The 12,013-nt window shown below is 45.9% G+C and overlaps 1 protein-coding gene across 1 annotated transcript in view; it reads left to right on the plus strand.

Moving 5' to 3' along the window:
- crebrf (creb3 regulatory factor) overlaps positions 1–12,013 on the plus strand; it is a 37,852-nt gene that overhangs the window by 987 nt on the left and 24,852 nt on the right. The window lies entirely within an intron of this gene.

Raw genomic sequence — 12,013 nt, forward strand, 5'->3', positions numbered from 1 at the left:
CTTGTCGAGTCAACCGAGCTTTGTGGGGCGGGTCTTGATTGACTGCGAATTGGTGCAATCATTAATACGCGGAGGCGGGTTCTGAGTTTGCTCACAGCCAATCAGAACGCGCCGTTGCGTGGGTGTTGGCGCAGTTTCGCAGCGGGTTAGGTTGACGCTATTTGTTTTTGAAGGGTGCCATGTTGAGTTAAGGGTGTTGTTGTGAAGTGTTAGTAGGTCAGAATAAAGTAGCATCTCGCTCACAACGCTAATCTTTAAAGCAACATTCACTTTGTTTAATGCAGTTTTTGCATGTGTTAAATCTGTGAAGTGTACAAATATGTGCAGTCAAGAGAGTAGGTCATTATTTCTTCATGTAAACATTGCAGGGGTGGTCACCTATAAGAGGGATAGCATTACATCTACTTGCTATATATTCAGGTTTTTATTAAGAGCCCATGTGTAGCCTGATGAGCAGACAAGAAAGTAAGCAAGCACTGAATTTTGAGTGCAATGTCATGGCAAAAGGGTTTGACTGGGACTTCACCCACAGGCCTGTACTGATAGGAGATGAACATGTGACTTTTTTGCCATGTAATATTAAAGTGCTAATAATCAGCTATGAAACTGAGCTTGTATTTCCCCTAAAGAGTGTTCTCGTCCTAGATTGAATAAGTAAACGATTAGGCCTATGTGTTTTACCCAACCTAAGGTTAGAATTTTTGACCTTCTCCAGTCTTTAAAAAATCAAATAATCCCATGCAGTGCAACTCGTTCCGTATTCCAAGTGTCCCGAAGCCAATACAGTAGTTATTTAATTAATTATCAAATAAACATTATTTTAAATTTCAGTGTTTCTGTAAATTGGTGCTTCACCAATGTCAATTATTCAAAAATTCTCCATTTGTATGAAATGAAAGTTTATACGTTTAGTATGACGTGGAGTAAATGATATATTTTATTTTATAATTATACAGTCAGTCAGTAGTTTAAAGCAATAATCCACAACCTAATTAAAATGTGCAGAGAGCTTCATTTGTCCTTGAGTGCAAACCTGAGAAGCATAGGCATTAGCCTGCGTGTAAGGAGTGTGTGTTGCTGTCTCAGCGAGCAGAGACCTCTGACATTTGCAGAATAGTCTGTGCATTTGAAGCCTGGACTGCAAAATGCAAGCTTGTTTGTAATTAGCTCAGACTGTCATTTTCAGGCACAAACAGACATTGGAGCTAATAAGACAAGTCTAAACATCAGCCTATGCAAGATTGTCTCCAGTCATACTTCCTGAGTATTAGCCACAGTGTGTGTCTGTACTCTGTAGATTTAGTGCAAAGGCCACCAGTTTGATCAAAGCACGCCTACGCATAAGATTCTTCAGCTTGTGCATAACACAGTGACGACCTGCAAGTGCAAACTGCAGAAAACTAGTATGTAAAAAAAGTGTTTTAGTTTATGGACATTGGGGTGACCAAAATCTTATATCATGATATGAGTAATTTATTACACGAGAATGGTATCACAATATATTGCTTGCTTGGGTTAAATAAGGTTTTTATGAGATTACACGTTTGGATACCATTTGAAGTTTCATAATTCTTGTCACAATTTTCAATATCAAAAAACTAAAAAAAAAAGACTAACAAGCTTACTGAAGATAAGTAAACTGTGAAAAAGATTAGTAGATTACGAACATAGAGGGGGAGAAAAGAACAAAGACTCAATGAAAAACTTCAAGCATTAGAAATAAATATTTCATAAATGAGTTATCAAATGTATTATAAAACACTGCATTGCCTTCATGGTGTGAGTAAATATATACATTTTCTAAAGTTGCAAGAGAAAAGTCAAGAGCATTATGAGATAAAAAAAAAACAAAAAAACTTTTTTGTTGTTCGATTAACATTAATAACACAGACAGCAACATTGACAGACACAATTATGCTGTTGTCACTTTAATATTGATGGTGAAAAAAAGCTTTGTGAAGCACCGAGGCTTTCTCCTCAACTGTATTCATGTGTTCATTACTCAAAGCTTTTCAACATGGTCCACACTAGCGACATCTTGTGGTCAAAAGGTGTAAAATCTGCCTTTTGCGTCCCAGACGACCCAGCCGTTCTTCATTGTTTTAAATAATAATTCAGTTTGTGTTGCGAAAACCATATAACGCAATGCAAATATTGAATATACATAGTGTTGTCAAAATATTCGATACCCAGTCGGTACTAAAAATTGTTAAACATCACGGTACCAAGTATCGTAGGTACCGAGTACCCGGTCAAACCCGGTTCTGGATGCACATGCACAAATGGCGTTAAGGTGAGTCCTCTTCATATAAGCGCTCAGACATGGCGACCAACGGCGCTGCTGATGTGTGTCTGTGTATATTCAACTGCAAAAAGACTATTTAAATATGAACCCTGCATGTTCTGCTTGTCTCTTTGTGAATGAACGGCACAGACGCGCGGTTTCATTTAACGTTACCACACACACACACACGCACACACTGAAGCACGAGTGACACTGGCGCTGTTTTCAGTCTCTGCTACCTCATGATATGATGACATGATTCATGATTCCATCCATCTCCGAGTTACTTCATTAGCATTTTACCGTTTCATTTGAGAATAACTATGATCATATCATACACGCTCAGATACTCAATGGTCTTCACGGCAACCCGTCAAAATGAAAGTTTGGTTTAAAGAAATTGACAGAAATAATTATATTAGGCTACTGTACAATAGATTTAACTACGTCTCCATTAATTAAAAATACTACTACTAATATGAATAATAATGTTTGCGTAGAAGGTTGCTTATTTTTCACTTTTTTGAACAACTGATTTTGCTGTGGTACCCAAATTGGTACCGAAACCGTAAAATTGTAATGGTATCGGTACCGACTACTGGAATTTTGGTACCGTGACATCCCTATATATACATAATAGTCTTTCAGGTGTCTTTACTTGGAAAATGTATCAATAAATGTGAATAAATGTATGAAAAATAATACATTTACAAATCAACAAATTAGCTATTGTGTAGGCTACTTTAGTGTTGTACAGTAGCCCACTGTAGCAGTTTTCTGCTTCGATCACAAACTTTTGCCTAATGTCCTAAACATAGACACGGCTCATGTAGGAATATATGATCAAAATAAATGAATATTTTTGTGGAATGGTCAGTTTGAAGTACTTGTGAGCTGGGGATTAATACTGAAATTGAACATGCACAAAACTACACATGTAAATATTCATATTATGATTTATTCTTATCAAAGAAGCAAATGACACTTGAGCTGCGCTTGCTCAATTTCTGAATCCGAATACGAAGCAGTCACGTGGTTGTGCGCGAAAACAAAGCTTTGGATGTCACAGATCACGTGGATATGGCAAAACAAATCGGTGTGTAGCTCCACAGTTGTTTTACTGTTTTTGTTAGTTTGTCCTGTCTTTAGTTATTCCTCTCAGTTTCACCAGGGACGAACTGCTGAATATTCGGCTGTACACACCACACACTGGTTTTCATTATTCGGACTGTGGCCGGCAGGGCGGGGCTGAGAGCCACGAGAACGGAGCGAGGCCGTGGTTGCGAGTGATAATTGCGTCACCTGCGCGCCACACCGTCTCGAGTCTTACGGAGGAGGTCTGGAAGGATAAAAGAAGGAGTGACAACTGTGCAAGATATGAGAGGATCAGGCCTGGACTTTACTTTGTGTTTTGTTTATGTTTGTGCGGCAGTTGTCCCTGAGGGTCTGACGCTTTACTCTAGTTTTGTTGTTTGTTTATTTTTAGATTAAAGTTTTATGTTAAATGTTTGTCGGTTCTCTCCTCCTTCCCTGAACTATGTACATTGTTACATTGGTAGCGAAGCCTGGGAGGAAGGAGAGAAGCGTTGTGATAGAGCGCTCACCGCTGTGGGAAAGTCGATTTGCCGTTGAGTTGGATTGAGCAGAATCTGCCGCCGAGGATGCTAGAGGCGGTGGAGCTGGAGGGATCATTGAGGGGACTGATATACTCGCATCTGTCCACCAAAAGCATGGAGAGGTGGCTGCCGTTAGGTCGGAGGAGACGTCACCGTTTGCTGACATCTGGATCTGGATCCAGCCGCCAACATGTGGAGGAGAAGGTGCTGCGTGAACTAGGCCTCGCCAACGAGGAGGGGCTGTCGCCGGCCATCAGGAGAAGGGGGAGAATAAGGCCGTCCGGTGCGAAGAAATTCTCTCGGCTGGTTGAGGACCGAGCGGCAGTGCCTTTTGGGAACCGGACCAAGAATTTTTTATCCCTCTCTCTCCTCACTCATCTCTGTCTCTCCTCATCCTTCCATTTCCTTTTCGTCCCTCGTCTGTCCTTAACCCCAGGTGCTGTGGGCGTCGTGACGGCTGGGGGAGTAGAGCGTACTCTCGAGGACACCCCGTGGCCTGTGAGGGAAGCAGTGCGGGACTGAGAGTCGTGGGAACAGAGCAAGGCTGATGGCTCGAGTGCTAACGAGCGTCACCTGCACGCCACGATTTGTGTTACCTGCTGAAATATTGCTACCTCCCATTAAAACAGTGGGTAGCACAATTCAACAGCGAAAAATACTACCAGCAGCATCATTTCCATGTCGTTTGAGGCTTTATTAATGTCCATATCAACCCTACCCTAAACTTAAGGCGGGCATACACTGTGCGATTTTCGTCCGATTTTGAGCCGAATTCTGACTCGTGCGACTCATTTTCGTGTCGGACCGATTTTCAGCTTTGTCGTGCGTCGTTTGTCGTGCAGTGTTCGTGCAGTGTACAGGGAGAAACGAGAGGCGATTAACCTCTCACGATCGACAATCGGATGGTCGGATGAATTTCTGGCATGTCAAAAATTTTGGTCGCTCCTCGTGACTATATCGCACAGTTGAAGCAAAGCTACGAACCGATTGCCCTAAACTCAGTGTTTTTTCCCTCACTGCACCTGCGCGAAAACAGAAGTTTAACCATTTCATCTGCAGCAAAAATAAAATTAAAATAAAAACAAGCTACAAATTACTGTTGCTTACCTCCAGTTCGTGTTGCAAAATGGATAATATTACCCACTGTCTTCAAGCCACCTGATATGTAACACCTCTTTTATTATTTTGTCAAACAATGTTTTTGAAATAAACCTGTTTTTAATTTTCATTGATGATTAATAATGGCAATGTTCGGACATATTATAGACTGTTAATAGTTATTTTATATGTATCGAATTCATTGTAATCGAAATCGACCTAAATGTTTTAGACAATTTTTAATGAGGAGTAAGATTAATATTTTATTATTCTCACAGCACGTTGGTTATGTGCTGTGAAAATATTGCGTGGCAAATTAATTATAATAGCGGATCAATTTAATAGTAAAATTAGCCTATAGGCCTCCCTTAATAATGATAATATAATAATAATAATAATTAAATGCATAAATTGAAAAATACTAAATCATCTTGATACTGATAGCAGATGCTTGTTTTGACAATATCTCTGGATACATACACGTAAATAGGCGCAATCCAGGGGGTTATCGCAGATATTACACGTATAGTGTGAGCAGTGAAGTCGCAGCTCGACGATCGGACCGTACAGTGTGAGCACATAAATCCTGAACTTTGGCTTTGCATCGCATGCGATTTACTCATTCAGTGTGAGTAGGTACCTTGCTGAAATCGCACAGACATCGCACAGTGTATGCCCGCCTTTACCCTTAGAACAATGCAAAAAATTGTTGGTAGCACAATCTGATAGGTAGCATTATTTGTAAGAACACCAGCGTGCAAGTGAAGCTCTTCAGAACAGTGTTGCCTGTCAGGATCTGGGGTACTTTTCTGTTCTCTCTCTCCTTCATATTACCACACACACTTAATTACACCCTTATCTCTCGCACTCTCCTGCGCACACACTTACTGCCAGGGTCCACCTGCTGATCATCTCAATCAGCGGCTCGCTGCCTTGCGCCCTCACCTGTGTCTTGTCCTGTCTGATTACTCCGTCTACTTCTGCTGTTTGTTCTCTCTGTTCTATGTCGGATTATTGTGTGAGTACGCGCTCTCATTTTTGGCTGTCCAAGAAATCTTACCTGTGTCTTGTCTTGTGTAGCAGTATACGCCTTGTTGTCTCCTGTTCGCCTGTGTCCTGCTGTGGTGAGCCGCATCCTCAGCTCCCTCTGCTCAGCTGCCTTCTTCATGGACCATTCATGCTGAGAATATTTCTGTTGTAGTTCTAAGCTATCTGAAAGCTGATTTTTGTTGGACATTAAAGACTTTGCATTGAACTCCTTTCGCTTTTGGATCCTTTTGTATCTGTGCTGACAGAATAATCCGACCACGATGGATCCAGCAAAGGAGGAATCTTTTTTTTCTGCTGTAGAGATCCAGGGAGTTATGCTGGGTCGTCACGAGCGGGAGCTATCTGCTGCCAGAGATGCGGTGGAGTGTTTGACCGCACAGGTTAATGATCTGTCTGCTCGCCTCCTTCAGGCTCATCAAGATTTTCCAGGTGTTCCGAGTCGTCATTCTCTTCCTGAACCCCGTGTTAACAATCCACCATGTTATGCAGGTGAGCCTACTGAGTGTAGAGCCTTTTTGACTCAGTGCGAGGTGGCTTTTTCCCTGCAACCACAGACTTACGCGGAGGATCGAGCCCGCATCGCCTATGTGATTTCGTTATTGACTGGGCGCGCTCGCGAGTGGGGAACCTCCATCTGGGAGGCTGGGACTTCCTCCTGTCATCGTTTCGACCTATTCAAGGAGGAGATGATTAAGGTTTTTGACCAGTCGGTTTTCGGACGCGAGGCTTCGCGCCTTCTCACCACTATTCGTCAGGGTAGGAGAACAGTGGCTGATTTCGCGATTGAGTTTCGCACCCTCGCCACCACAGCGGAATGGAATGAGCCTGCTCTGATTTCAAGGTTCCTGGAGGGGTTGAACGTGGATTTAAAGGAGGAGATTTATGCTCGCGGTTCTCCGACCCAGCTCGACCAACTGATAGAGCTAGCCATTCGCCTCGACAGATGCTTTGCTCAACGGCGGCGTGCTCGCACTGCATCTACCACTCTTCACGACCCTCCTTTTCCTGTTGCTGCTGGACCTGATCTAGAGCCCATGCAATTGGGTGGCATTCGTCTTCTGCCAGAGGAGAAACAGCGTCGCATCTCCAACAGGCTGTGTCTTTATTGCGGCACGGCTGGCCACTTTGCAGCGGCTTGTCCAGTAAAAGCCAGAGCTCGCCAGTAGACAGAGGAGTACTGGCGAGCGCGACTGTAACGTCCTCCTCATCCAGAGCCTGCACCACCCTGCCAGCCGTCCTTCGCTGGGCCGGTTCCACCGTTCCATGTCCCGCGATGATCGACTCGGGGGCCGAGGGGAACTTTATTGATGAAGGATGGGCTCGGGAACATAACATCCCCCTGGTGGACTTAAAGGGGAGCACCACCGTCTTTGCCCTGGATGGTAGTATTCTTTCTAGTGTTCACCGGGTTACCAGTCCGGTGAGTCTCTCCATCTCGGGAAATCATCAAGAGACTATTTCTTTTCTCATTTTTCAGTCCCCCTTTACCCCCATTGTGTTAGGACATCCCTGGTTAGTTCAGCATAGTCCTCATATTGATTGGGTCAGGAATACCATTTTGTCTTGGAGTCTTTCGTGTCATGTTAATTGTTTAGTGTCTGCTAATCCTGTTGTCTCTTCTGTGTCGGTTTTTCAGGAGGATCCTGGTGATCTGACTGGGGTCCCGGGGGAGTACCACGATTTGCGGGCGGTTTTCAGTCGTTCCCGGGCCGTCTCTCTACCGCCTCACCGCCCCTATGACTGTTGCATCGATCTACTTCCAGGCACCACGCCACCTCGCGGTAGATTGTATTCTCTCTCTGCGCCTGAACGAGAGGCTTTGGATAAATATCTTGCCGAGTCTCTTGACGCTGGAATTATTGTTCCGTCCTCCTCGCCAGCGGGTGCTGGATTCTTCTTCGTTAAAAAGAAGGATGGGTCGTTGCGCCCATGCATTGATTATCGGGGGTTGAACGACATAACGGTCAAGAACCGCTACCCCTTGCCCCTTATGTCGTCAGCTTTCGAGATCTTGCAGGGCGCAAAGATCTTTACTAAGTTGGATTTGCGTAACGCGTACCATCTCGTTCGCATTAGACAGGGAGACGAATGGAAGACTGCGTTTAACACCCCTAGAGGGCACTTTGAGTATCGCGTTCTTCCTTTCGGTCTGGTCAACGCTCCGGCTGTGTTTCAGTCGTTGGTCAACGACGTTTTGCGTGATATGTTAAATGTCTTTGTATTCGTTTACCTGGACGACATCCTCATTTTCTCTCCCTCACTCGAAGTACACGTGCAGCACGTTCGTCGGGTATTACAGCGACTACTCGAGAACCGTCTCTTTGTTAAGTCCGAGAAATGTGTTTTTCATTCTCGATCGGTCACCTTCCTTGGTTCGGTGGTCTCTGCTGAGGGTATCAGCATGGATCCCGAGAAGGTGCGGGCGGTTCTCGATTGGCCCGTTCCGAATTCTCGTGTTGCTCTCCAACGATTTTTAGGTTTTGCGAATTTTTACAGACGATTCATTCGTAACTTCAGTCAGGTGGCCGCCCCTCTTTCTGCTCTCACTTCAACTAAGTCTCAGTTTGTTTGGTCAGAGATGGCACAAGACGCGTTCGATCGACTAAAGAGGCTATTCACCTCCGCGCCCATTTTGGTTACCCCTGATCCTGAGAGACAGTTTATAGTCGAGGTTGACGCTTCCGATGTAGGCGTAGGAGCTATTTTATCTCAACGTTCTTCTCTAGATGACAAGGTTCATCCGTGCGCCTTCTTTTCCCATCGCCTTTCTCCAGCAGAGCGCAATTATGACGTTGGTAATCGGGAGCTTTTGGCGGTTCGGCTGGCCTTGGGGGAGTGGCGGCACTGGTTAGAGGGGTCCAAGGTTCCATTTGTCGTTTGGACTGACCACCGTAACCTCGAGTACATCCGCTCCGCCAAGAGACTTAATGCTCGTCAGGCCCGCTGGGCATTATTTTTTGGTCGTTTTGATTTTTCGATCTCTTTTAGGCCAGGTTCCAAGAACGTTAAGCCTGATGCCCTCTCGCGGCTGTTCGACTCCACAGAGGCAGCTTCGACCAAGGAGGTTATTCTGCCCCAGCACTGTGTGGTCGGAGCTGCTGTCTGGGGAGTTGAGCAGGCGGTGAGGAGGGCTCTCTCACGCACGGTCAGACCCCCTCGTGCCCCGTTAGGGACGTTATTTGTTCCCAAGACCATTCGCTCGTCCGTCCTCCAGTGGGGTCACGCCTCTAAGTTAGTCGCCCATCCTGGTGTTAGGGGTACATTAGCCTCCATTCGTCGGAGATTTTGGTGGCCCACTAGAGAACGTGACGTACGTCGATTTGTAGCTTCTTGTCCTGTCTGTGCCCAAACTAAGTCAAGCAATACCCCGCCTTCGGGTCTCCTCAGACCACTTCCCATTCCGTCTCGCCCTTGGTCGCACATAGGTTTGGATTTTGTTACCGGGCTCCCGTCATCGGCCGGTAACACTGTTATTCTTACTGTAGTCGACCGTTTTTCTAAGGCTGCCCACTTTATTCCGCTTCCTAAGCTACCGTCCGCCCGAGAGACCGCCCAGATTGTGGTAGATCACGTATTTAAGATTCATGGTCTTCCTTCGGACATTGTGTCTGACCGAGGGCCCCAATTCGCCTCTCAGTTCTGGAGGGAATTCTGCCGACTGATTGGGGCGTCCCCCAGTTTGTCGTCAGGATTCCATCCCCAGACCAATGGACAAGCCGAACGGACCAATCAGATACTCGGACGTATGTTGCGTAGCTTGACTTCTCAGAGTCCAGCATCCTGGTGCGACCAGCTTGCCTGGGCCGAATATGCCCATAACTCGCTTCCTTCGTCCGCCACTGGGTTATCTCCGTTTGAGAGTTGTCTCGGTTACCAACCGCCTCTTTTCGCTTCCCAAGAGGCTGAGACTTCCGTGCCATCCGTTCAGGCTTTTATTCAGAGGTGCAAGCGTACTTGGAGGAGAGTGAGATCTGCGTTATGTCAGTCTAGGGCGCGCACTCGTAGAGCGGCTAATCGTCGTCGGGTTAAAGCCCCTCGTTACGTTTGTGGGCAGAGGGTGTGGCTTTCCACCCAGAATCTGCCCATTCGTGAGGGCGCCAGAAAGCTTATGCCCCGTTTTGTTGGTCCTTTTGCTATTCTGAAGGTCCTTAGTCCGGTAGCTGTCAAGTTGAGATTGTCTCGCCAGTTACGTCGGGTACATCCTGTTTTTCATGTGTCCTGTATCAAACCAGTCATTCGCGCTCCCACCCGTCCCGCCCTGCCCCCCCCACCTCTTGACGAGGTGGATCCCATTTACAGAGTCCGCAAACTGCTTGATGTTCGTCCTCGGGGGCGTGGCCACCAGTTCCTGGTTGACTGGGAGGGCTATGGTCCTGAGGAGAGGCGGTGGATTCCGGCCCGGGACGTCCTGGACCGTTCCCTTATCGAGGATTTCTATCAGTCCCACCAGTCCTCTTCCTCGGGAGCGCCTGGGGGCGCTCGTTGAGGGAGGGGTACTGTCAGGATCTGGGGTACTTTTCTGTTCTCTCTCTCCTTCATATTACCACACACACTTAATTACACCCTTATCTCTCGCACTCTCCTGCGCACACACTTACTGCCAGGGTCCACCTGCTGATCATCTCAATCAGCGGCTCGCTGCCTTGCGCCCTCACCTGTGTCTTGTCCTGTCTGATTACTCCGTCTACTTCTGCTGTTTGTTCTCTCTGTTCTATGTCGGATTATTGTGTGAGTACGCGCTCTCATTTTTGGCTGTCCAAGAAATCTTACCTGTGTCTTGTCTTGTGTAGCAGTATACGCCTTGTTGTCTCCTGTTCGCCTGTGTCCTGCTGTGGTGAGCCGCATCCTCAGCTCCCTCTGCTCAGCTGCCTTCTTCATGGACCATTCATGCTGAGAATATTTCTGTTGTAGTTCTAAGCTATCTGAAAGCTGATTTTTGTTGGACATTAAAGACTTTGCATTGAACTCCTTTCGCTTTTGGATCCTTTTGTATCTGTGCTGACAGTTGCCTAGCATCCATCTGGCAAACCTCCGCAGCGAACAGACAAACTTCGGAACAAATAAGCACTTTTAAAAACTTTGATTCTCTGTGTTTCACGGAAACCTGCCTGAATGTAGCCATCCCAGACACACAGCGTGTTAAATCTGCCGGGCTTCCAGCTGTTCCTAGCAGACCGCAATGCAGAATCCGCAGAGAAATCATGGGACATGTTTCTACATCAATGAAAGGTGGTGTATGTAAAAGCATTGAAGAAGATGTGCTGTCCCGATCTAGAATTACTCTTCAACAACTGTAAGCCTTTCTACTCACTGTGGGAGTATTCCTTGTTCATTCTTGCAAGTGTTTACATTCCTCCGCAAGTGTGTGTGAACGCAGCGCAACAACAGCTGGCTGATCAGATCATAGGCATGGAGCAACAAGACCTGGACTCTTTTATAATTATTCTCTGGGACTTTAGTATGCAAATCTCTCCCGTGAATTGCCGAAATACAGACAGCACGTTACATATCCCACTAGAGTCAATAATATACCGGACCACTGCTACACCACAATAAATGATGCATGTCACTCTGATCAGAGAGCCCCAAATCTGCATGTGGGACACTGTCTGGTTCATCTTTTACCTACCTAAAGGCAAAAACTTCATCTAAATCATCGAAAACTAGTAGAGACTGTAAAGACGTGGACCAACGAGACAGATCGGGCATTACAACCCTGTTTCGAGTGCACAGATTAGAGTGATTTTGAAGCTGCTGCCACCGATCTGGACAAGCTCACTGAAACTGTTACATCATATCAGTTTCTGTGAGGATATGTGCATTCCTACCAGGACTTAATTAACACAACAATGACAAACCATGGTTCACAGCAAAACTCAGACAGCTTAGTCAGGCCAAAGAAGATGCCTACAGAGGTGGGGACAGATCAGGCGAAAAAGATACTGACAAAGAAGATCAGAGTGGC

This window comes from Pimephales promelas, chromosome 19, assembly GCF_988280905.1.
Source record: "Pimephales promelas chromosome 19, fPimPro1.hap1.1, whole genome shotgun sequence".
In the NCBI taxonomy this organism is placed as follows: Eukaryota; Metazoa; Chordata; class Actinopteri; order Cypriniformes; family Leuciscidae; genus Pimephales; species Pimephales promelas.